Source organism: Microcebus murinus, chromosome 3, assembly GCF_040939455.1.
Source record: "Microcebus murinus isolate Inina chromosome 3, M.murinus_Inina_mat1.0, whole genome shotgun sequence".
NCBI lineage: Eukaryota > Metazoa > Chordata > Mammalia > Primates > Cheirogaleidae > Microcebus > Microcebus murinus.
In genome coordinates, this window is record NC_134106.1 from 115,899,294 (window position 1) to 115,924,566 (window position 25,273).

A 25,273-nucleotide genomic window follows, 5' to 3' on the forward strand; every position below is an offset into this window, starting at 1 on the left:
TGGGTGGGTCGCGAGCTAGCGGCACTCAGAAGAGCGAGGCCCGCAGTCTGTGCAGAAGACACCTGCACTCGGGTGTGTGTGGCGGCACAATTCACAAGCAGCTCCAGATGTTAAGCCAAGGAGAAGCCAGGGAGTTCCCAACGCCCCAGGTGTCCTCAGCCCACGACTGGCTGCTGTGGGAATGCGAAGCCCGGCTCCTTGTCTCAGAGCGGGGCAACCAGGAGGTGTGATGTCCACCCCGGGGTTCCCAGGAGGATCAGACTGAAGCTGGGACTTGGCCTGAAAGTGTCCCCTCGCATGGCCACCCCCTTCCCCTTCCTGCTCCTCTACTCCTGGTGCCCCTCCATCCAGGGGCCAGACCTTAAAGAGTCACCCGCAAGAGAATCCTGGTCCCAAAGGAGCCTTCTGGGGGACCCCTGCTGAGAGAGGTTGTGGGCATGGCCCGCTGGGGCTCTGCCCGACCCAGGGCTGAGAGATGCAACCTCCCAGCTCTGGGTCCCTGCAGGAAGTGTTGGCAAGCACAGGGCCAGTCCTCCAAAGGCCCAGGTGCAGGGAGCCCAGGCCAAGCAGCCTGTGGAAGAAGCCACATGCTGTGCCACCCCGGGGAACACCACTGCAGGCCACGGCCCTTCCCACCTCCTCCTCCTCCTCCTCCTCCTCCTCCTCCCACCCCGCCCCCGCCCCCGCCCCCACATGGCACAGGGCCCAGAGACACCTCAGACACTTGCTACCCAAAGTGCAAAGGGCATCAGTTGCTCCTCCAAACCCCCCCCCCCAGCCCAGCAGACCACGTTGTCCAGCCAGCCCCCGGGCCTCCCTGGGGTGCCCAGCACAAAAGTGCAGACACCCACCGGACCCTCAATCTCAGTTTTCGGATGTTTTTGCCACTCTAAGGACCCGCAGGCCAGCTGGGCCTTCTGGCAGGACAGAGAGCCCCGGAATCCGACGTGGAGAGCTGGGTATACGTCCCCATGAGGAGGCGGTCCCCACCTCCGCGGCTATCCCCTTGCGGGGAGCGGCAGCCGCGGGGCCTCAGAGAAGACACCAGGCTGGGCCCCCACGGCACAGCGGGAGCACGTCCCCCGCAGGCCACTTAGCGACGGCGGCCAGCCGGCGGACGGTTGGGTTGCACGAGACGCTGCGGCCGCCCTGCTACCGGGTTCCTGGGAGGGCGTCCTGGAACCAGCGTCCACACCAAGCCCTTGGAAGGCCCAGGCGACGGAGGAGCCCCGTCAGGCAGGGGCCGAGGACGGTGACGGCCCGGGCGGGGACGAGCGTGTCAGGCAGGGGCAGAGGACGGTGACAGGTGATAGGCCGGGCGGGAAGGAGTCAGTCAGGCAGGGGCCGTGGAGGAGACGGGCTGGGTAAGGGTTAGGGTTAGTGTCAGGGCACAAGTCACAATCGCAAAGACCTGGAAGCCACCCGAGTGCCCATCGACCCACGAGTGGGTAAATAAAATGTGGCGCGTGGACACCACGGAGTGCTATTCGGCTATGAGGAGCAGCGGTGAGGGGGCACCTCTCGTGGTTCTCCTGGCCAGAGCTGGAACCCGTTCCAGTAAGCCAAGTATCCCAAGAATGGACACACGAGCACCACGTGCTCGCGCTCACCAGCAAATGGGTACGAACCGATGGACACCTAAGTGGACACAGAGGAATCACCTTCTTCGGGTGGGTGTCGGGCGGGTGGGGGGAGGGGATGGGCATACACATCCATTAGGAATGGGGTGGGTACGCACCGACTGGGGGATGGGCGCACTTGAAGCTCTGACCCGAGGGGGGAGGCTGGGAGAGGGCAACGCACCCGACCTTAACATTGGTGCCCCCACAATATGCTGGAACAACATGAGAGGTAAATGAATAAGAACACGGGGGGGGGGGGAGGGGGGCACGGGCAACACATGTCACCTTAATACTTGGACTCCCATCATCTGCTTGAAAAGAGAGAGAAAAGAAAATGCAATAATAGAGATAAGAGACACTTTTTAAAAATAATGAATCCGGCCGGGCGCTGTGGCTCACGCCTGTAATCCTAGCTCTTGGGAGGCCGAGGCGGGCGGATTGCTCAAGGTCAGGAGTTCAAAACCAGCCTGAGCAAGAGCGAGACCCCGTCTCTACTATAAATAGAAAGAAATTAATTGGCCAACTGATATATATATAAAAAATTAGCGGGGCATGGTGGCGCATGCCTGCAGTCCCAGCTACCCTGGAGGCTGAGGCAGAAGGATCACTCGAGCCCAGGAGTTTGAAGTTGCTGTGAGCTAGGCTGACGCCACGGCACTCACTCTAGCCTGGGCAACAAACCGAGACTCTGTCTCAAAAAAAAAAAAAAAAAAAATGAATCCGAAGAGAAAAGGAAAAGGAGGCCTGTGGAGCAGGTCTGGGTGTGACTCCGGATCCCCGAACATCAGGTGCCACCACCAAAGATTCCTACGTGTAGCCCATAGAACCCCAAAAGCAACGGGAGGAGTTCTGGTCACATACTCCCTCAAAATGACATCCTGGCCTTCTTCTGGAACTCCCTCCCCTCTCAGACTCTCAAGGTTTCCTCCAGCGTGTCGGCTCCCACAGAGCAGACCTTTGGTCTGAGACCTGACTGTCCAGAAGCCACGCATGCTGCCGCGTGGCGGCGGTGTCACGGCTCGGGACAAGAGGAGGCCCAACGGCGCGGGCTGGGGCGCCAGGCACCGCGGCGGGCGCTGAGGGTGGGGGTCACCCCCACCCCGGGCCGCCCCCGCACTCCCAGAAACGCGACAGAACCAGAGGCAAAAAAAGAAAAGAAGAAGCCTACGGCACCCGGTATACACCGGGCGGTCTCCCATCCAAGTTCTAACCAGGCCCGACCCTGCTTAGCTTCCGAGACCAGACGGGATCGGGCGCGTTCGGGGTGGTGTGGCCGTGGACGGCGGAGGGCGCCCCTGCCCCGCTCAAGAAGCCGAGCCTCTCTGCGCTTCCCCGCCGCCTCCTCCCGCCCCAGGCCCCGCGCCGGGTCGGGCCTGTTGAGTTCGCCGGCCGGGTCCCGCGGGCTCCGAGGGACGGGGGGTGACAGGCGGGGCGGGCAGGGAGCGGCGGGCCGGGGTTGGGGGCTGTCTCTGTACACACACACACTCACACTCACACTCACTCACTCACTCACACTCACACAAGATGCGCCTCCACGGCTGGACCCGCCAAGGTGGAGACCTTCAAGCCCCCCTCCTCTCCTCGCCTGGCCTCCTTCACCTCCCCGCCCCCCACCCCCAGCGCGCCGGGGCCGCAGACTGCGCACGGGCGGGAGGGGCGGGGCGCTCGCCCTTTGACCCCAGCCAGGGGCGGCCCTCCCCCACAACCCCTTTCAGCTGCGCCCCCCACCCTGTGGCCCGGCGGCCGCCTATTCCCCCGGGCCAGGGCTGGGGCACAGCGCACGGGGGAGGGGAGCCAGTGTATGGGGCGTCTCTCTCTCTCGGGATGTGTCCCATGGGTGGGGTGGTGTGGTTTGTGGGGCGCTGAAGAAATCAGTCCCCTCCATCTCCTCCCTCTGGAAAACACCCAAGCCCTTGGAGAACTGCCCGCACCGCTACCGTGGGGGCCGGGACCCTCCTCTGTGTCCTCCTGTGGCCCAGTCCAAGGGGCCTGGGCCTGGCCGGGGCTGCACTGGACCCCAACCACCCTGGCGTGTGGACTCGCTAAAAATCGGCCATTAGATATTGGATTCCAGCGTCATTGAGGTCATTTCACTAATGAGTGCACCGCAAAGAGTTTCCTAATCCATCTGTGAGGGTGGCAACCGAAAGAGAATTTTAGAGCTGACAGAATAGGCGAGGAAAGGCATAGGAGATTTCCACACCCAGTAAGGAAGCCTTTCCCGAAGTGGAAGAAAGAAAGGAGCAAACAGAGACACCGGTAGCCCGCCCGGATCAGAGTCTGCCCCTGAGAGAAAGTACCCTGACCAGGTTCACCCGTGGGTGGGTCGCGAGCTAGCGGCACTCAGAAGAGCGAGGCCCGCAGTCTGTGCAGAAGACACCTGCACTCGGGTGTGTGTGGCGGCACAATTCACAAGCAGCTCCAGATGTTAAGCCAAGGAGAAGCCAGGGAGTTCCCAACGCCCCAGGTGTCCTCAGCCCACGACTGGCTGCTGTGGGAATGCGAAGCCCGGCTCCTTGTCTCAGAGCGGGGCAACCAGGAGGTGTGATGTCCACCCCGGGGTTCCCAGGAGGATCAGACTGAAGCTGGGACTTGGCCTGAAAGTGTCCCCTCGCATGGCCACCCCCTTCCCCTTCCTGCTCCTCTACTCCTGGTGCCCCTCCATCCAGGGGCCAGACCTTAAAGAGTCACCCGCAAGAGAATCCTGGTCCCAAAGGAGCCTTCTGGGGGACCCCTGCTGAGAGAGGTTGTGGGCATGGCCCGCTGGGGCTCTGCCCGACCCAGGGCTGAGAGATGCAACCTCCCAGCTCTGGGTCCCTGCAGGAAGTGTTGGCAAGCACAGGGCCAGTCCTCCAAAGGCCCAGGTGCAGGGAGCCCAGGCCAAGCAGCCTGTGGAAGAAGCCACATGCTGTGCCACCCCGGGGAACACCACTGCAGGCCACGGCCCTTCCCACCTCCTCCTCCTCCTCCTCCTCCTCCTCCTCCCACCCCGCCCCCGCCCCCGCCCCCACATGGCACAGGGCCCAGAGACACCTCAGACACTTGCTACCCAAAGTGCAAAGGGCATCAGTTGCTCCTCCAAACCCCCCCCCCCAGCCCAGCAGACCACGTTGTCCAGCCAGCCCCCGGGCCTCCCTGGGGTGCCCAGCACAAAAGTGCAGACACCCACCGGACCCTCAATCTCAGTTTTCGGATGTTTTTGCCACTCTAAGGACCCGCAGGCCAGCTGGGCCTTCTGGCAGGACAGAGAGCCCCGGAATCCGACGTGGAGAGCTGGGTATACGTCCCCATGAGGAGGCGGTCCCCACCTCCGCGGCTATCCCCTTGCGGGGAGCGGCAGCCGCGGGGCCTCAGAGAAGACACCAGGCTGGGCCCCCACGGCACAGCGGGAGCACGTCCCCCGCAGGCCACTTAGCGACGGCGGCCAGCCGGCGGACGGTTGGGTTGCACGAGACGCTGCGGCCGCCCTGCTACCGGGTTCCTGGGAGGGCGTCCTGGAACCAGCGTCCACACCAAGCCCTTGGAAGGCCCAGGCGACGGAGGAGCCCCGTCAGGCAGGGGCCGAGGACGGTGACGGCCCGGGCGGGGACGAGCGTGTCAGGCAGGGGCAGAGGACGGTGACAGGTGATAGGCCGGGCGGGAAGGAGTCAGTCAGGCAGGGGCCGTGGAGGAGACGGGCTGGGTAAGGGTTAGGGTTAGTGTCAGGGCACAAGTCACAATCGCAAAGACCTGGAAGCCACCCGAGTGCCCATCGACCCACGAGTGGGTAAATAAAATGTGGCGCGTGGACACCACGGAGTGCTATTCGGCTATGAGGAGCAGCGGTGAGGGGGCACCTCTCGTGGTTCTCCTGGCCAGAGCTGGAACCCGTTCCAGTAAGCCAAGTATCCCAAGAATGGACACACGAGCACCACGTGCTCGCGCTCACCAGCAAATGGGTACGAACCGATGGACACCTAAGTGGACACAGAGGAATCACCTTCTTCGGGTGGGTGTCGGGCGGGTGGGGGGAGGGGATGGGCATACACATCCATTAGGAATGGGGTGGGTACGCACCGACTGGGGGATGGGCGCACTTGAAGCTCTGACCCGAGGGGGGAGGCTGGGAGAGGGCAACGCACCCGACCTTAACATTGGTGCCCCCACAATATGCTGGAACAACATGAGAGGTAAATGAATAAGAACACGGGGGGGGGGGGGAGGGGGGCACGGGCAACACATGTCACCTTAATACTTGGACTCCCATCATCTGCTTGAAAAGAGAGAGAAAAGAAAATGCAATAATAGAGATAAGAGACACTTTTTAAAAATAATGAATCCGGCCGGGCGCTGTGGCTCACGCCTGTAATCCTAGCTCTTGGGAGGCCGAGGCGGGCGGATTGCTCAAGGTCAGGAGTTCAAAACCAGCCTGAGCAAGAGCGAGACCCCGTCTCTACTATAAATAGAAAGAAATTAATTGGCCAACTGATATATATATAAAAAATTAGCGGGGCATGGTGGCGCATGCCTGCAGTCCCAGCTACCCTGGAGGCTGAGGCAGAAGGATCACTCGAGCCCAGGAGTTTGAAGTTGCTGTGAGCTAGGCTGACGCCACGGCACTCACTCTAGCCTGGGCAACAAACCGAGACTCTGTCTCAAAAAAAAAAAAAAAAAAAAATGAATCCGAAGAGAAAAGTAAAAGGAGGCCTGTGGAGCAGGTCTGGGTGTGACTCCGGATCCCCGAACATCAGGTGCCACCACCAAAGATTCCTACGTGTAGCCCATAGAACCCCAAAAGCAACGGGAGGAGTTCTGGTCACATACTCCCTCAAAATGACATCCTGGCCTTCTTCTGGAACTCCCTCCCCTCTCAGACTCTCAAGGTTTCCTCCAGCGTGTCGGCTCCCACAGAGCAGACCTTTGGTCTGAGACCTGACTGTCCAGAAGCCACGCATGCTGCCGCGTGGCGGCGGTGTCACGGCTCGGGACAAGAGGAGGCCCAACGGCGCGGGCTGGGGCGCCAGGCACCGCGGCGGGCGCTGAGGGTGGGGGTCACCCCCACCCCGGGCCGCCCCCGCACTCCCAGAAACGCGACAGAACCAGAGGCAAAAAAAAAAAAGAAGAAGCCTACGGCACCCGGTATTCCCGGGCGGTCTCCCATCCAAGTTCTAACCAGGCCCGACCCTGCTTAGCTTCCGAGACCAGACGGGATCGGGCGCGTTCGGGGTGGTGTGGCCGTGGACGGCGGAGGGCGCCCCTGCCCCGCTCAAGAAGCCGAGCCTCTCTGCGCTTCCCCGCCGCCTCCTCCCGCCCCAGGCCCCGCGCCGGGTCGGGCCTGTTGAGTTCGCCGGCCGGGTCCCGCGGGCTCCGAGGGACGGGGGGTGACAGGCGGGGCGGGCAGGGAGCGGCGGGCCGGGGTTGGGGGCTGTCTCTGTACACACACACACTCACACTCACACTCACTCACTCACTCACACTCACACAAGATGCGCCTCCACGGCTGGACCCGCCCAGGTGGAGACCTTCAAGCCCCCCTCCTCTCCTCGCCTGGCCTCCTTCACCTCCCCGCCCCCCACCCCCAGCGCGCCGGGGCCGCAGACTGCGCACGGGCGGGAGGGGCGGGGCGCTCGCCCTTTGACCCCAGCCAGGGGCGGCCCTCCCCCACAACCCCTTTCAGCTGCGCCCCCCACCCTGTGGCCCGGCGGCCGCCTATTCCCCCGGGCCAGGGCTGGGGCACAGCGCACGGGGGAGGGGAGCCAGTGTATGGGGCGTCTCTCTCTCTCGGGATGTGTCCCATGGGTGGGGTTGGGTGGGGTGGCGTGGTTTGTGGGGCGCTGAAGAAATCAGTCCCCTCCATCTCCTCCCTCTGGAAAACACCCAAGCCCTTGGAGAACTGCCCGCACCGCTACCGTGGGGGCCGGGACCCTCCTCTGTGTCCTCCTGTGGCCCAGTCCAAGGGGCCTGGGCCTGGCCGGGGCTGCACTGGACCCCAACCACCCTGGCGTGTGGACTCGCTAAAAATCGGCCATTAGATATTGGATTCCAGCGTCATTGAGGTCATTTCACTAATGAGTGCACCGCAAAGAGTTTCCTAATCCATCTGTGAGGGTGGCAACCGAAAGAGAATTTTAGAGCTGACAGAATAGGCGAGGAAAGGCATAGGAGATTTCCACACCCAGTAAGGAAGCCTTTCCCGAAGTGGAAGAAAGAAAGGAGCAAACAGAGACACCGGTAGCCCGCCCGGATCAGAGTCTGCCCCTGAGAGAAAGTACCCTGACCAGGTTCACCCGTGGGTGGGTCGCGAGCTAGCGGCATTCAGAAGAGCGAGGCCCGCAGTCTGTGCAGAAGACACCTGCACTCGGGTGTGTGTGGCGGCACAATTCACAAGCAGCTCCAGATGTTAAACCAAGGAGAAGCCAGGGAGTTCCCAACGCCCCAGGTGTCCTCAGCCCACGACTGGCTGCTGTGGGAATGCGAAGCCCGGCTCCTTGTCTCAGAGCGGGGCAACCAGGAGGTGTGATGTCCACCCCGGGGTTCCCAGGAGGATCAGACTGAAGCTGGGACTTGGCCTGAAAGTGTCCCCTCGCATGGCCACCCCCTTCCCCTTCCTGCACCTCTACTCCTGGTGCCCCTCCATCCAGGGGCCAGACCTTAAAGAGTCACCCGCAAGAGAATCCTGGTCCCAAAGGAGCCTTCTGGGGGACCCCTGCTGAGAGAGGTTGTGGGCATGGCCCGCTGGGGCTCTGCCCGACCCAGGGCTGAGAGATGCAACCTCCCAGCTCTGGGTCCCTGCAGGAAGTGTTGGCAAGCACAGGGCCAGTCCTCCAAAGGCCCAGGTGCAGGGAGCCCAGGCCAAGCATCCCGTGGAAGAAGCCACATGCTGTGCCACCCCGGGGAACACCACTGCAGGCCACGGCCCTTCCCACCTCCTCCTCCTCCTCCTCCTCCTCCTCCTCCTCCCACCCCGCCCCCGCCCCCACATGGCACAGGGCCCAGAGACACCTCAGACACTTGCTACCCAAAGTGCAAAGGGCATCAGTTGCTCCTCCAAACCCCCCCCCAGCCCAGCAGACCACGTTGTCCAGCCAGCCCCCGGGCCTCCCTGGGGTGCCCAGCACAAAAGTGCAGACACCCACCGGACCCTCAATCTCAGTTTTCGGATGTTTTTGCCACTCTAAGGACCCGCAGGCCAGCTGGGCCTTCTGGCAGGACAGAGAGCCCCGGAATCCGACGTGGAGAGCTGGGTATACGTCCCCATGAGGAGGCGGTCCCCACCTCCGCGGCTATCCCCTTGCGGGGAGCGGCAGCCGCGGGGCCTCAGAGAAGACACCAGGCTGGGCCCCCACGGCACAGCGGGAGCACGTCCCCCGCAGGCCACTTAGCGACGGCGGCCAGCCGGCGGACGGTTGGGTTGCACGAGACGCTGCGGCCGCCCTGCTACCGGGTTCCTGGGAGGGCGTCCTGGAACCAGCGTCCACACCAAGCCCTTGGAAGGCCCAGGCGACGGAGGAGCCCCGTCAGGCAGGGGCCGAGGACGGTGACGGCCCGGGCGGGGACGAGCGTGTCAGGCAGGGGCAGAGGACGGTGACAGGTGATAGGCCGGGCGGGAAGGAGTCAGTCAGGCAGGGGCCGTGGAGGAGACGGGCTGGGTAAGGGTTAGGGTTAGTGTCAGGGCACAAGTCACAATCGCAAAGACCTGGAAGCCACCCGAGTGCCCATCGACCCACGAGTGGGTAAATAAAATGTGGCGCGTGGACACCACGGAGTGCTATTCGGCTATGAGGAGCAGCGGTGAGGGGGCACCTCTCGTGGTTCTCCTGGCCAGAGCTGGAACCCGTTCCAGTAAGCCAAGTATCCCAAGAATGGACACACGAGCACCACGTGCTCACGCTCACCAGCAAATGGGTACGAACCGATGGACACCTAAGTGGACACAGAGGAATCACCTTCTTCGGGTGGGTGTCGGGCGGGTGGGGGGAGGGGATGGGCATACACATCCATTAGGAATGGGGTGGGTACGCACCGACTGGGGGATGGGCGCACTTGAAGCTCTGACCCGAGGGGGGAGGCTGGGAGAGGGCAACGCACCCGACCTTAACATTGGTGCCCCCACAATATGCTGGAACAACATGAGAGGTAAATGAATAAGAACACGGGGGGGGGGGAGGGGGGCACGGGCAACACATGTCACCTTAATACTTGGACTCCCATCATCTGCTTGAAAAGAGAGAGAAAAGAAAATGCAATAATAGAGATAAGAGACACTTTTTAAAAATAATGAATCCGGCCGGGCGCTGTGGCTCACGCCTGTAATCCTAGCTCTTGGGAGGCCGAGGCGGGCGGATTGCTCAAGGTCAGGAGTTCAAAACCAGCCTGAGCAAGAGCGAGACCCCGTCTCTACTATAAATAGAAAGAAATTAATTGGCCAACTGATATATATATAAAAAATTAGCGGGGCATGGTGGCGCATGCCTGCAGTCCCAGCTACCCTGGAGGCTGAGGCAGAAGGATCACTCGAGCCCAGGAGTTTGAAGTTGCTGTGAGCTAGGCTGACGCCACGGCACTCACTCTAGCCTGGGCAACAAACCGAGACTCTGTCTCAAAAAAAAAAAAAAAAATGAATCCGAAGAGAAAAGTAAAAGGAGGCCTGTGGAGCAGGTCTGGGTGTGACTCCGGATCCCCGAACATCAGGTGCCACCACCAAAGATTCCTACGTGTAGCCCATAGAACCCCAAAAGCAACGGGAGGAGTTCTGGTCACATACTCCCTCAAAATGACATCCTGGCCTTCTTCTGGAACTCCCTCCCCTCTCAGACTCTCAAGGTTTCCTCCAGCGTGTCGGCTCCCACAGAGCAGACCTTTGGTCTGAGACCTGACTGTCCAGAAGCCACGCATGCTGCCGCGTGGCGGCGGTGTCACGGCTCGGGACAAGAGGAGGCCCAACGGCGCGGGCTGGGGCGCCAGGCACCGCGGCGGGCGCTGAGGGTGGGGGTCACCCCCACCCCGGGCCGCCCCCGCACTCCCAGAAACGCGACAGAACCAGAGGCAAAAAAAAAAAAGAAGAAGCCTACGGCACCCGGTATTCCCGGGCGGTCTCCCATCCAAGTTCTAACCAGGCCCGACCCTGCTTAGCTTCCGAGACCAGACGGGATCGGGCGCGTTCGGGGTGGTGTGGCCGTGGACGGCGGAGGGCGCCCCTGCCCCGCTCAAGAAGCCGAGCCTCTCTGCGCTTCCCCGCCGCCTCCTCCCGCCCCAGGCCCCGCGCCGGGTCGGGCCTGTTGAGTTCGCCGGCCGGGTCCCGCGGGCTCCGAGGGACGGGGGGTGACAGGCGGGGCGGGCAGGGAGCGGCGGGCCGGGGTTGGGGGCTGTCTCTGTACACACACACACTCACACTCACACTCACTCACTCACTCACACTCACACAAGATGCGCCTCCACGGCTGGACCCGCCCAGGTGGAGACCTTCAAGCCCCCCTCCTCTCCTCGCCTGGCCTCCTTCACCTCCCCGCCCCCCACCCCCAGCGCGCCGGGGCCGCAGACTGCGCACGGGCGGGAGGGGCGGGGCGCTCGCCCTTTGACCCCAGCCAGGGGCGGCCCTCCCCCACAACCCCTTTCAGCTGCGCCCCCCACCCTGTGGCCCGGCGGCCGCCTATTCCCCCGGGCCAGGGCTGGGGCACAGCGCACGGGGGAGGGGAGCCAGTGTATGGGGCGTCTCTCTCTCTCGGGATGTGTCCCATGGGTGGGGTGGTGTGGTTTGTGGGGCGCTGAAGAAATCAGTCCCCTCCATCTCCTCCCTCTGGAAAACACCCAAGCCCTTGGAGAACTGCCCGCACCGCTACCGTGGGGGCCGGGACCCTCCTCTGTGTCCTCCTGTGGCCCAGTCCAAGGGGCCTGGGCCTGGCCGGGGCTGCACTGGACCCCAACCACCCTGGCGTGTGGACTCGCTAAAAATCGGCCATTAGATATTGGATTCCAGCGTCATTGAGGTCATTTCACTAATGAGTGCACCGCAAAGAGTTTCCTAATCCATCTGTGAGGGTGGCAACCGAAAGAGAATTTTAGAGCTGACAGAATAGGCGAGGAAAGGCATAAGAGATTTCCACACCCAGTAAGGAAGCCTTTCCCGAAGTGGAAGAAAGAAAGGAGCAAACAGAGACACCGGTAGCCCGCCCGGATCAGAGTCTGCCCCTGAGAGAAAGTACCCTGACCAGGTTCACCCGTGGGTGGGTCGCGAGCTAGCGGCACTCAGAAGAGCGAGGCCCGCAGTCTGTGCAGAAGACACCTGCACTCGGGTGTGTGTGGCGGCACAATTCACAAGCAGCTCCAGATGTTAAGCCAAGGAGAAGCCAGGGAGTTCCCAACGCCCCAGGTGTCCTCAGCCCACGACTGGCTGCTGTGGGAATGCGAAGCCCGGCTCCTTGTCTCAGAGCGGGGCAACCAGGAGGTGTGATGTCCACCCCGGGGTTCCCAGGAGGATCAGACTGAAGCTGGGACTTGGCCTGAAAGTGTCCCCTCGCATGGCCACCCCCTTCCCCTTCCTGCTCCTCTACTCCTGGTGCCCCTCCATCCAGGGGCCAGACCTTAAAGAGTCACCCGCAAGAGAATCCTGGTCCCAAAGGAGCCTTCTGGGGGACCCCTGCTGAGAGAGGTTGTGGGCATGGCCCGCTGGGGCTCTGCCCGACCCAGGGCTGAGAGATGCAACCTCCCAGCTCTGGGTCCCTGCAGGAAGTGTTGGCAAGCACAGGGCCAGTCCTCCAAAGGCCCAGGTGCAGGGAGCCCAGGCCAAGCAGCCTGTGGAAGAAGCCACATGCTGTGCCACCCCGGGGAACACCACTGCAGGCCACGGCCCTTCCCACCTCCTCCTCCTCCTCCTCCTCCTCCTCCTCCCACCCCGCCCCCGCCCCCGCCCCCACATGGCACAGGGCCCAGAGACACCTCAGACACTTGCTACCCAAAGTGCAAAGGGCATCAGTTGCTCCTCCAAACCCCCCCCCCCAGCCCAGCAGACCACGTTGTCCAGCCAGCCCCCGGGCCTCCCTGGGGTGCCCAGCACAAAAGTGCAGACACCCACCGGACCCTCAATCTCAGTTTTCGGATGTTTTTGCCACTCTAAGGACCCGCAGGCCAGCTGGGCCTTCTGGCAGGACAGAGAGCCCCGGAATCCGACGTGGAGAGCTGGGTATACGTCCCCATGAGGAGGCGGTCCCCACCTCCGCGGCTATCCCCTTGCGGGGAGCGGCAGCCGCGGGGCCTCAGAGAAGACACCAGGCTGGGCCCCCACGGCACAGCGGGAGCACGTCCCCCGCAGGCCACTTAGCGACGGCGGCCAGCCGGCGGACGGTTGGGTTGCACGAGACGCTGCGGCCGCCCTGCTACCGGGTTCCTGGGAGGGCGTCCTGGAACCAGCGTCCACACCAAGCCCTTGGAAGGCCCAGGCGACGGAGGAGCCCCGTCAGGCAGGGGCCGAGGACGGTGACGGCCCGGGCGGGGACGAGCGTGTCAGGCAGGGGCAGAGGACGGTGACAGGTGATAGGCCGGGCGGGAAGGAGTCAGTCAGGCAGGGGCCGTGGAGGAGACGGGCTGGGTAAGGGTTAGGGTTAGTGTCAGGGCACAAGTCACAATCGCAAAGACCTGGAAGCCACCCGAGTGCCCATCGACCCACGAGTGGGTAAATAAAATGTGGCGCGTGGACACCACGGAGTGCTATTCGGCTATGAGGAGCAGCGGTGAGGGGGCACCTCTCGTGGTTCTCCTGGCCAGAGCTGGAACCCGTTCCAGTAAGCCAAGTATCCCAAGAATGGACACACGAGCACCACGTGCTCGCGCTCACCAGCAAATGGGTACGAACCGATGGACACCTAAGTGGACACAGAGGAATCACCTTCTTCGGGTGGGTGTCGGGCGGGTGGGGGGAGGGGATGGGCATACACATCCATTAGGAATGGGGTGGGTACGCACCGACTGGGGGATGGGCGCACTTGAAGCTCTGACCCGAGGGGGGAGGCTGGGAGAGGGCAACGCACCCGACCTTAACATTGGTGCCCCCACAATATGCTGGAACAACATGAGAGGTAAATGAATAAGAACACGGGGGGGGGGGGGAGGGGGGCACGGGCAACACATGTCACCTTAATACTTGGACTCCCATCATCTGCTTGAAAAGAGAGAGAAAAGAAAATGCAATAATAGAGATAAGAGACACTTTTTAAAAATAATGAATCCGGCCGGGCGCTGTGGCTCACGCCTGTAATCCTAGCTCTTGGGAGGCCGAGGCGGGCGGATTGCTCAAGGTCAGGAGTTCAAAACCAGCCTGAGCAAGAGCGAGACCCCGTCTCTACTATAAATAGAAAGAAATTAATTGGCCAACTGATATATATATAAAAAATTAGCGGGGCATGGTGGCGCATGCCTGCAGTCCCAGCTACCCTGGAGGCTGAGGCAGAAGGATCACTCGAGCCCAGGAGTTTGAAGTTGCTGTGAGCTAGGCTGACGCCACGGCACTCACTCTAGCCTGGGCAACAAACCGAGACTCTGTCTCAAAAAAAAAAAAAAAAAAAATGAATCCGAAGAGAAAAGGAAAAGGAGGCCTGTGGAGCAGGTCTGGGTGTGACTCCGGATCCCCGAACATCAGGTGCCACCACCAAAGATTCCTACGTGTAGCCCATAGAACCCCAAAAGCAACGGGAGGAGTTCTGGTCACATACTCCCTCAAAATGACATCCTGGCCTTCTTCTGGAACTCCCTCCCCTCTCAGACTCTCAAGGTTTCCTCCAGCGTGTCGGCTCCCACAGAGCAGACCTTTGGTCTGAGACCTGACTGTCCAGAAGCCACGCATGCTGCCGCGTGGCGGCGGTGTCACGGCTCGGGACAAGAGGAGGCCCAACGGCGCGGGCTGGGGCGCCAGGCACCGCGGCGGGCGCTGAGGGTGGGGGTCACCCCCACCCCGGGCCGCCCCCGCACTCCCAGAAACGCGACAGAACCAGAGGCAAAAAAAGAAAAGAAGAAGCCTACGGCACCCGGTATACACCGGGCGGTCTCCCATCCAAGTTCTAACCAGGCCCGACCCTGCTTAGCTTCCGAGACCAGACGGGATCGGGCGCGTTCGGGGTGGTGTGGCCGTGGACGGCGGAGGGCGCCCCTGCCCCGCTCAAGAAGCCGAGCCTCTCTGCGCTTCCCCGCCGCCTCCTCCCGCCCCAGGCCCCGCGCCGGGTCGGGCCTGTTGAGTTCGCCGGCCGGGTCCCGCGGGCTCCGAGGGACGGGGGGTGACAGGCGGGGCGGGCAGGGAGCGGCGGGCCGGGGTTGGGGGCTGTCTCTGTACACACACACACTCACACTCACACTCACTCACTCACTCACACTCACACAAGATGCGCCTCCACGGCTGGACCCGCCAAGGTGGAGACCTTCAAGCCCCCCTCCTCTCCTCGCCTGGCCTCCTTCACCTCCCCGCCCCCCACCCCCAGCGCGCCGGGGCCGCAGACTGCGCACGGGCGGGAGGGGCGGGGCGCTCGCCCTTTGACCCCAGCCAGGGGCGGCCCTCCCCCACAACCCCTTTCAGCTGCGCCCCCCACCCTGTGGCCCGGCGGCCGCCTATTCCCCCGGGCCAGGGCTGGGGCACAGCGCACGGGGGAGGGGAGCCAGTGTATGGGGCGTCTCTCTCTCTCGGGATGTGTCCCATGGGTGGGGTGGTGTGGTTTGTGGGGCGCTGAAGAAATCAGTCCCCTCCATCTCCTCCCTCTGGAAAACACCCAAGCCCTTGGAGAACTGCCCGCACCGCTACCGTGGGGGCCGGGACCCTCCTCTGTGTCCTCCTGTGGCCCAGTCCAAGGGGCCTGGGCCTGGCCGGGGCTGCACTGGACCCCAACCACCCTGGCGTGTGGACTCGCTAAAAATCGGCCATTAGATATTGGATTCCAGCGTCATTGAGGTCATTTCACTAATGAGTGCACCGCAAAGAGTTTCCTAATCCATCTGTGAGGGTGGCAACCGAAAGAGAATTTTAGAGCTGACAGAATAGGCGAGGAAAGGCATAGGAGATTTCCACACCCAGTAAGGAAGCCTTTCCCGAAGTGGAAGAAAGAAAGGAGCAAACAGAGACACCGGTAGCCCGCCCGGATCAGAGTCTGCCCCTGAGAGAAAGTACCCTGACCAGGTTCACCCGTGGGTGGGTCGCGAGCTAGCGGCACTCAGAAGAGCGAGGCCCGCAGTCTGTGCAGAAGACACCTGCACTCGGGTGTGTGTGGCGGCACAATTCACAAGCAGCTCCAGATGTTAAGCCAAGGAGAAGCCAGGGAGTTCCCAACGCCCCAGGTGTCCTCAGCCCACGACTGGCTGCTGTGGGAATGCGAAGCCCGGCTCCTTGTCTCAGAGCGGGGCAACCAGGAGGTGTGATGTCCACCCCGGGGTTCCCAGGAGGATCAGACTGAAGCTGGGACTTGGCCTGAAAGTGTCCCCTCGCATGGCCACCCCCTTCCCCTTCCTGCTCCTCTACTCCTGGTGCCCCTCCATCCAGGGGCCAGACCTTAAAGAGTCACCCGCAAGAGAATCCTGGTCCCAAAGGAGCCTTCTGGGGGACCCCTGCTGAGAGAGGTTGTGGGCATGGCCCGCTGGGGCTCTGCCCGACCCAGGGCTGAGAGATGCAACCTCCCAGCTCTGGGTCCCTGCAGGAAGTGTTGGCAAGCACAGGGCCAGTCCTCCAAAGGCCCAGGTGCAGGGAGCCCAGGCCAAGCAGCCTGTGGAAGAAGCCACATGCTGTGCCACCCCGGGGAACACCACTGCAGGCCACGGCCCTTCCCACCTCCTCCTCCTCCTCCTCCTCCTCCTCCTCCCACCCCGCCCCCGCCCCCGCCCCCACATGGCACAGGGCCCAGAGACACCTCAGACACTTGCTACCCAAAGTGCAAAGGGCATCAGTTGCTCCTCCAAACCCCCCCCCCCAGCCCAGCAGACCACGTTGTCCAGCCAGCCCCCGGGCCTCCCTGGGGTGCCCAGCACAAAAGTGCAGACACCCACCGGACCCTCAATCTCAGTTTTCGGATGTTTTTGCCACTCTAAGGACCCGCAGGCCAGCTGGGCCTTCTGGCAGGACAGAGAGCCCCGGAATCCGACGTGGAGAGCTGGGTATACGTCCCCATGAGGAGGCGGTCCCCACCTCCGCGGCTATCCCCTTGCGGGGAGCGGCAGCCGCGGGGCCTCAGAGAAGACACCAGGCTGGGCCCCCACGGCACAGCGGGAGCACGTCCCCCGCAGGCCACTTAGCGACGGCGGCCAGCCGGCGGACGGTTGGGTTGCACGAGACGCTGCGGCCGCCCTGCTACCGGGTTCCTGGGAGGGCGTCCTGGAACCAGCGTCCACACCAAGCCCTTGGAAGGCCCAGGCGACGGAGGAGCCCCGTCAGGCAGGGGCCGAGGACGGTGACGGCCCGGGCGGGGACGAGCGTGTCAGGCAGGGGCAGAGGACGGTGACAGGTGATAGGCCGGGCGGGAAGGAGTCAGTCAGGCAGGGGCCGTGGAGGAGACGGGCTGGGTAAGGGTTAGGGTTAGTGTCAGGGCACAAGTCACAATCGCAAAGACCTGGAAGCCACCCGAGTGCCCATCGACCCACGAGTGGGTAAATAAAATGTGGCGCGTGGACACCACGGAGTGCTATTCGGCTATGAGGAGCAGCGGTGAGGGGGCACCTCTCGTGGTTCTCCTGGCCAGAGCTGGAACCCGTTCCAGTAAGCCAAGTATCCCAAGAATGGACACACGAGCACCACGTGCTCGCGCTCACCAGCAAATGGGTACGAACCGATGGACACCTAAGTGGACACAGAGGAATCACCTTCTTCGGGTGGGTGTCGGGCGGGTGGGGGGAGGGGATGGGCATACACATCCATTAGGAATGGGGTGGGTACGCACCGACTGGGGGATGGGCGCACTTGAAGCTCTGACCCGAGGGGGGAGGCTGGGAGAGGGCAACGCACCCGACCTTAACATTGGTGCCCCCACAATATGCTGGAACAACATGAGAGGTAAATGAATAAGAACACGGGGGGGGGGGGGAGGGGGGCACGGGCAACACATGTCACCTTAATACTTGGACTCCCATCATCTGCTTGAAAAGAGAGAGAAAAGAAAATGCAATAATAGAGATAAGAGACACTTTTTAAAAATAATGAATCCGGCCGGGCGCTGTGGCTCACGCCTGTAATCCTAGCTCTTGGGAGGCCGAGGCGGGCGGATTGCTCAAGGTCAGGAGTTCAAAACCAGCCTGAGCAAGAGCGAGACCCCGTCTCTACTATAAATAGAAAGAAATTAATTGGCCAACTGATATATATATAAAAAATTAGCGGGGCATGGTGGCGCATGCCTGCAGTCCCAGCTACCCTGGAGGCTGAGGCAGAAGGATCACTCGAGCCCAGGAGTTTGAAGTTGCTGTGAGCTAGGCTGACGCCACGGCACTCACTCTAGCCTGGGCAACAAACCGAGACTCTGTCTCAAAAAAAAAAAAAAAAAAAATGAATCCGAAGAGAAAAGGAAAAGGAGGCCTGTGGAGCAGGTCTGGGTGTGACTCCGGATCCCCGAACATCAGGTGCCACCACCAAAGATTCCTACGTGTAGCCCATAGAACCCCAAAAGCAACGGGAGGAGTTCTGGTCACATACTCCCTCAAAATGACATCCTGGCCTTCTTCTGGAACTCCCTCCCCTCTCAGACTCTCAAGGTTTCCTCCAGCGTGTCGGCTCCCACAGAGCAGACCTTTGGTCTGAGACCTGACTGTCCAGAAGCCACGCATGCTGCCGCGTGGCGGCGGTGTCACGGCTCGGGACAAGAGGAGGCCCAACGGCGCGGGCTGGGGCGCCAGGCACCGCGGCGGGCGCTGAGGGTGGGGGTCACCCCCACCCCGGGCCGCCCCCGCACTCCCAGAAACGCGACAGAACCAGAGGCAAAAAAAAAAAAGAAGAAGCCTACGGCACCCGGTATTCCCGGGCGGTCTCCCATCCAAGTTCTAACCAGGCCCGACCCTGCTTAGCTTCCGAGACCAGACGGGATCGGGCGCGTTCGGGGTGGTGTGGCCGTGGACGGCGGAGGGCGCCCCTGCCCCGCTCAAGAAGCCGAGCCTCTCTGCGCTTCCCCGCCGCCTCCTCCCGCCCCAGGCCCCGCGCCGGGTCGGGCCTGTTGAGTTCGCCGGCCGGGTCCCGCGGGCTCCGAGGGACGGGGGGTGACAGGCGGGGCGGGCAGGGAGCGGCGGGCCGGGGTTGGGGGCTGTCTCTGTACACACACACACTCACACTCACACTCACTCACTCACTCACACTCACACAAGATGCGCCTCCACGGCTGGACCCGCCCAGGTGGAGACCTTCAAGCCCCCCTCCTCTCCTCGCCTGGCCTCCTTCACCTCCCCGCCCCCCACCCCCAGCGCGCCGGGGCCGCAGACTGCGCACGGGCGGGAGGGGCGGGGCGCTCGCCCTTTGACCCCAGCCAGGGGCGGCCCTCCCCCACAACCCCTTTCAGCTGCGCCCCCCACCCTGTGGCCCGGCGGCCGCCTATTCCCCCGGGCCAGGGCTGGGGCACAGCGCACGGGGGAGGGGAGCCAGTGTATGGGGCGTCTCTCTCTCTCGGGATGTGTCCCATGGGTGGGGTTGGGTGGGGTGGCGTGGTTTGTGGGGCGCTGAAGAAATCAGTCCCCTCCATCTCCTCCCTCTGGAAAACACCCAAGCCCTTGGAGAACTGCCCGCACCGCTACCGTGGGGGCCGGGACCCTCCTCTGTGTCCTCCTGTGGCCCAGTCCAAGGGGCCTGGGCCTGGCCGGGGCTGCACTGGACCCCAACCACCCTGGCGTGTGGACTCGCTAAAAATCGGCCATTAGATATTGGATTCCAGCGTCATTGAGGTCATTTCACTAATGAGTGCACCGCAAAGAGTTTCCTAATCCATCTGTGAGGGTGGCAACCGAAAGAGAATTTTAGAGCTGACAGAATAGGCGAGGAAAGGCATAGGAGATTTCCACACCCAGTAAGGAAGCCTTTCCCGAAGTGGAAGAAAGAAAGGAGCAAACAGAGACACCGGTAGCCCGCCCGGATCAGAGTCTGCCCCTGAGAGAAAGTACCCTGACCAGGTTCACCCGTGGGTGGGTCGCGAGCTAGCGGCATTCAGAAGAGCGAGGCCCGCAGTCTGTGCAGAAGACACCTGCACTCGGGTGTGTGTGGCGGCACAATTCACAAGCAGCTCCAGATGTTAAACCAAGGAGAAGCCAGGGAGTTCCCAACGCCCCAGGTGTCCTCAGCCCACGACTGGCTGCTGTGGGAATGCGAAGCCCGGCTCCTTGTCTCAGAGCGGGGCAACCAGGAGGTGTGATGTCCACCCCGGGGTTCCCAGGAGGATCAGACTGAAGCTGGGACTTGGCCTGAAAGTGTCCCCTCGCATGGCCACCCCCTTCCCCTTCCTGCACCTCTACTCCTGGTGCCCCTCCATCCAGGGGCCAGACCTTAAAGAGTCACCCGCAAGAGAATCCTGGTCCCAAAGGAGCCTTCTGGGGGACCCCTGCTGAGAGAGGTTGTGGGCATGGCCCGCTGGGGCTCTGCCCGACCCAGGGCTGAGAGATGCAACCTCCCAGCTCTGGGTCCCTGCAGGAAGTGTTGGCAAGCACAGGGCCAGTCCTCCAAAGGCCCAGGTGCAGGGAGCCCAGGCCAAGCATCCCGTGGAAGAAGCCACATGCTGTGCCACCCCGGGGAACACCACTGCAGGCCACGGCCCTTCCCACCTCCTCCTCCTCCTCCTCCTCCTCCTCCTCCTCCCACCCCGCCCCCGCCCCCACATGGCACAGGGCCCAGAGACACCTCAGACACTTGCTACCCAAAGTGCAAAGGGCATCAGTTGCTCCTCCAAACCCCCCCCCAGCCCAGCAGACCACGTTGTCCAGCCAGCCCCCGGGCCTCCCTGGGGTGCCCAGCACAAAAGTGCAGACACCCACCGGACCCTCAATCTCAGTTTTCGGATGTTTTTGCCACTCTAAGGACCCGCAGGCCAGCTGGGCCTTCTGGCAGGACAGAGAGCCCCGGAATCCGACGTGGAGAGCTGGGTATACGTCCCCATGAGGAGGCGGTCCCCACCTCCGCGGCTATCCCCTTGCGGGGAGCGGCAGCCGCGGGGCCTCAGAGAAGACACCAGGCTGGGCCCCCACGGCACAGCGGGAGCACGTCCCCCGCAGGCCACTTAGCGACGGCGGCCAGCCGGCGGACGGTTGGGTTGCACGAGACGCTGCGGCCGCCCTGCTACCGGGTTCCTGGGAGGGCGTCCTGGAACCAGCGTCCACACCAAGCCCTTGGAAGGCCCAGGCGACGGAGGAGCCCCGTCAGGCAGGGGCCGAGGACGGTGACGGCCCGGGCGGGGACGAGCGTGTCAGGCAGGGGCAGAGGACGGTGACAGGTGATAGGCCGGGCGGGAAGGAGTCAGTCAGGCAGGGGCCGTGGAGGAGACGGGCTGGGTAAGGGTTAGGGTTAGTGTCAGGGCACAAGTCACAATCGCAAAGACCTGGAAGCCACCCGAGTGCCCATCGACCCACGAGTGGGTAAATAAAATGTGGCGCGTGGACACCACGGAGTGCTATTCGGCTATGAGGAGCAGCGGTGAGGGGGCACCTCTCGTGGTTCTCCTGGCCAGAGCTGGAACCCGTTCCAGTAAGCCAAGTATCCCAAGAATGGACACACGAGCACCACGTGCTCACGCTCACCAGCAAATGGGTACGAACCGATGGACACCTAAGTGGACACAGAGGAATCACCTTCTTCGGGTGGGTGTCGGGCGGGTGGGGGGAGGGGATGGGCATACACATCCATTAGGAATGGGGTGGGTACGCACCGACTGGGGGATGGGCGCACTTGAAGCTCTGACCCGAGGGGGGAGGCTGGGAGAGGGCAACGCACCCGACCTTAACATTGGTGCCCCCACAATATGCTGGAACAACATGAGAGGTAAATGAATAAGAACACGGGGGGGGGGAGGGGGGCACGGGCAACACATGTCACCTTAATACTTGGACTCCCATCATCTGCTTGAAAAGAGAGAGAAAAGAAAATGCAATAATAGAGATAAGAGACACTTTTTAAAAATAATGAATCCGGCCGGGCGCTGTGGCTCACGCCTGTAATCCTAGCTCTTGGGAGGCCGAGGCGGGCGGATTGCTCAAGGTCAGGAGTTCAAAACCAGCCTGAGCAAGAGCGAGACCCCGTCTCTACTATAAATAGAAAGAAATTAATTGGCCAACTGATATATATATAAAAAATTAGCGGGGCATGGTGGCGCATGCCTGCAGTCCCAGCTACCCTGGAGGCTGAGGCAGAAGGATCACTCGAGCCCAGGAGTTTGAAGTTGCTGTGAGCTAGGCTGACGCCACGGCACTCACTCTAGCCTGGGCAACAAACCGAGACTCTGTCTCAAAAAAAAAAAAAAAAAATGAATCCGAAGAGAAAAGTAAAAGGAGGCCTGTGGAGCAGGTCTGGGTGTGACTCCGGATCCCCGAACATCAGGTGCCACCACCAAAGATTCCTACGTGTAGCCCATAGAACCCCAAAAGCAACGGGAGGAGTTCTGGTCACATACTCCCTCAAAATGACATCCTGGCCTTCTTCTGGAACTCCCTCCCCTCTCAGACTCTCAAGGTTTCCTCCAGCGTGTCGGCTCCCACAGAGCAGACCTTTGGTCTGAGACCTGACTGTCCAGAAGCCACGCATGCTGCCGCGTGGCGGCGGTGTCACGGCTCGGGACAAGAGGAGGCCCAACGGCGCGGGCTGGGGCGCCAGGCACCGCGGCGGGCGCTGAGGGTGGGGGTCACCCCCACCCCGGGCCGCCCCCGCACTCCCAGAAACGCGACAGAACCAGAGGCAAAAAAAAAAAAGAAGAAGCCTACGGCACCCGGTATTCCCGGGCGGTCTCCCATCCAAGTTCTAACCAGGCCCGACCCTGCTTAGCTTCCGAGACCAGACGGGATCGGGCGCGTTCGGGGTGGTGTGGCCGTGGACGGCGGAGGGCGCCCCTGCCCCGCTCAAGAAGCCGAGCCTCTCTGCGCTTCCCCGCCGCCTCCTCCCGCCCCAGGCCCCGCGCCGGGTCGGGCCTGTTGAGTTCGCCGGCCGGGTCCCGCGGGCTCCGAGGGACGGGGGGTGACAGGCGGGGCGGGCAGGGAGCGGCGGGCCGGGGTTGGGGGCTGTCTCTGTACACACACACACTCACACTCACACTCACTCACTCACTCACACTCACACAAGATGCGCCTCCACGGCTGGACCCGCCCAGGTGGAGACCTTCAAGCCCCCCTCCTCTCCTCGCCTGGCCTCCTTCACCTCCCCGCCCCCCACCCCCAGCGCGCCGGGGCCGCAGACTGCGCACGGGCGGGAGGGGCGGGGCGCTCGCCCTTTGACCCCAGCCAGGGGCGGCCCTCCCCCACAACCCCTTTCAGCTGCGCCCCCCACCCTGTGGCCCGGCGGCCGCCTATTCCCCCGGGCCAGGGCTGGGGCACAGCGCACGGGGGAGGGGAGCCAGTGTATGGGGCGTCTCTCTCTCTCGGGATGTGTCCCATGGGTGGGGTGGTGTGGTTTGTGGGGCGCTGAAGAAATCAGTCCCCTCCATCTCCTCCCTCTGGAAAACACCCAAGCCCTTGGAGAACTGCCCGCACCGCTACCGTGGGGGCCGGGACCCTCCTCTGTGTCCTCCTGTGGCCCAGTCCAAGGGGCCTGGGCCTGGCCGGGGCTGCACTGGACCCCAACCACCCTGGCGTGTGGACTCGCTAAAAATCGGCCATTAGATATTGGATTCCAGCGTCATTGAGGTCATTTCACTAATGAGTGCACCGCAAAGAGTTTCCTAATCCATCTGTGAGGGTGGCAACCGAAAGAGAATTTTAGAGCTGACAGAATAGGCGAGGAAAGGCATAAGAGATTTCCACACCCAGTAAGGAAGCCTTTCCCGAAGTGGAAGAAAGAAAGGAGCAAACAGAGACACCGGTAGCCCGCCCGGATCAGAGTCTGCCCCTGAGAGAAAGTACCCTGACCAGGTTCACCCGTGGGTGGGTCGCGAGCTAGCGGCACTCAGAAGAGCGAGGCCCGCAGTCTGTGCAGAAGACACCTGCACTCGGGTGTGTGTGGCGGCACAATTCACAAGCAGCTCCAGATGTTAAGCCAAGGAGAAGCCAGGGAGTTCCCAACGCCCCAGGTGTCCTCAGCCCACGACTGGCTGCTGTGGGAATGCGAAGCCCGGCTCCTTGTCTCAGAGCGGGGCAACCAGGAGGTGTGATGTCCACCCCGGGGTTCCCAGGAGGATCAGACTGAAGCTGGGACTTGGCCTGAAAGTGTCCCCTCGCATGGCCACCCCCTTCCCCTTCCTGCTCCTCTACTCCTGGTGCCCCTCCATCCAGGGGCCAGACCTTAAAGAGTCACCCGCAAGAGAATCCTGGTCCCAAAGGAGCCTTCTGGGGGACCCCTGCTGAGAGAGGTTGTGGGCATGGCCCGCTGGGGCTCTGCCCGACCCAGGGCTGAGAGATGCAACCTCCCAGCTCTGGGTCCCTGCAGGAAGTGTTGGCAAGCACAGGGCCAGTCCTCCAAAGGCCCAGGTGCAGGGAGCCCAGGCCAAGCAGCCTGTGGAAGAAGCCACATGCTGTGCCACCCCGGGGAACACCACTGCAGGCCACGGCCCTTCCCACCTCCTCCTCCTCCTCCTCCTCCTCCTCCTCCCACCCCGCCCCCGCCCCCGCCCCCACATGGCACAGGGCCCAGAGACACCTCAGACACTTGCTACCCAAAGTGCAAAGGGCATCAGTTGCTCCTCCAAACCCCCCCCCCCAGCCCAGCAGACCACGTTGTCCAGCCAGCCCCCGGGCCTCCCTGGGGTGCCCAGCACAAAAGTGCAGACACCCACCGGACCCTCAATCTCAGTTTTCGGATGTTTTTGCCACTCTAAGGACCCGCAGGCCAGCTGGGCCTTCTGGCAGGACAGAGAGCCCCGGAATCCGACGTGGAGAGCTGGGTATACGTCCCCATGAGGAGGCGGTCCCCACCTCCGCGGCTATCCCCTTGCGGGGAGCGGCAGCCGCGGGGCCTCAGAGAAGACACCAGGCTGGGCCCCCACGGCACAGCGGGAGCACGTCCCCCGCAGGCCACTTAGCGACGGCGGCCAGCCGGCGGACGGTTGGGTTGCACGAGACGCTGCGGCCGCCCTGCTACCGGGTTCCTGGGAGGGCGTCCTGGAACCAGCGTCCACACCAAGCCCTTGGAAGGCCCAGGCGACGGAGGAGCCCCGTCAGGCAGGGGCCGAGGACGGTGACGGCCCGGGCGGGGACGAGCGTGTCAGGCAGGGGCAGAGGACGGTGACAGGTGATAGGCCGGGCGGGAAGGAGTCAGTCAGGCAGGGGCCGTGGAGGAGACGGGCTGGGTAAGGGTTAGGGTTAGTGTCAGGGCACAAGTCACAATCGCAAAGACCTGGAAGCCACCCGAGTGCCCATCGACCCACGAGTGGGTAAATAAAATGTGGCGCGTGGACACCACGGAGTGCTATTCGGCTATGAGGAGCAGCGGTGAGGGGGCACCTCTCGTGGTTCTCCTGGCCAGAGCTGGAACCCGTTCCAGTAAGCCAAGTATCCCAAGAATGGACACACGAGCACCACGTGCTCGCGCTCACCAGCAAATGGGTACGAACCGA

The 25,273-nt window shown here is 62.8% G+C and overlaps 6 pseudogenes; all 6 read right to left on the reverse strand.

Annotated features, from left to right (window-relative positions):
* Positions 1-2,783: 2,783 nt before the first annotated feature.
* On the reverse strand, positions 2,784-2,903 carry LOC142870185 (uncharacterized; annotated as a pseudogene).
* Positions 2,904-6,725: 3,822 nt separating this feature from the next.
* LOC142870146 (uncharacterized) lies at positions 6,726-6,844 on the reverse strand (annotated as a pseudogene).
* A 3,821-nt stretch (positions 6,845-10,665) lies between these two features.
* LOC142870147 (uncharacterized) lies at positions 10,666-10,784 on the reverse strand (annotated as a pseudogene).
* A 3,821-nt stretch (positions 10,785-14,605) lies between these two features.
* LOC142870186 (uncharacterized) lies at positions 14,606-14,725 on the reverse strand (annotated as a pseudogene).
* Positions 14,726-18,546: 3,821 nt separating this feature from the next.
* On the reverse strand, positions 18,547-18,665 carry LOC142870149 (uncharacterized; annotated as a pseudogene).
* Positions 18,666-22,486: 3,821 nt separating this feature from the next.
* Positions 22,487-22,605, reverse strand: LOC142870150 (uncharacterized; annotated as a pseudogene).
* Positions 22,606-25,273: the final 2,668 nt, after the last annotated feature.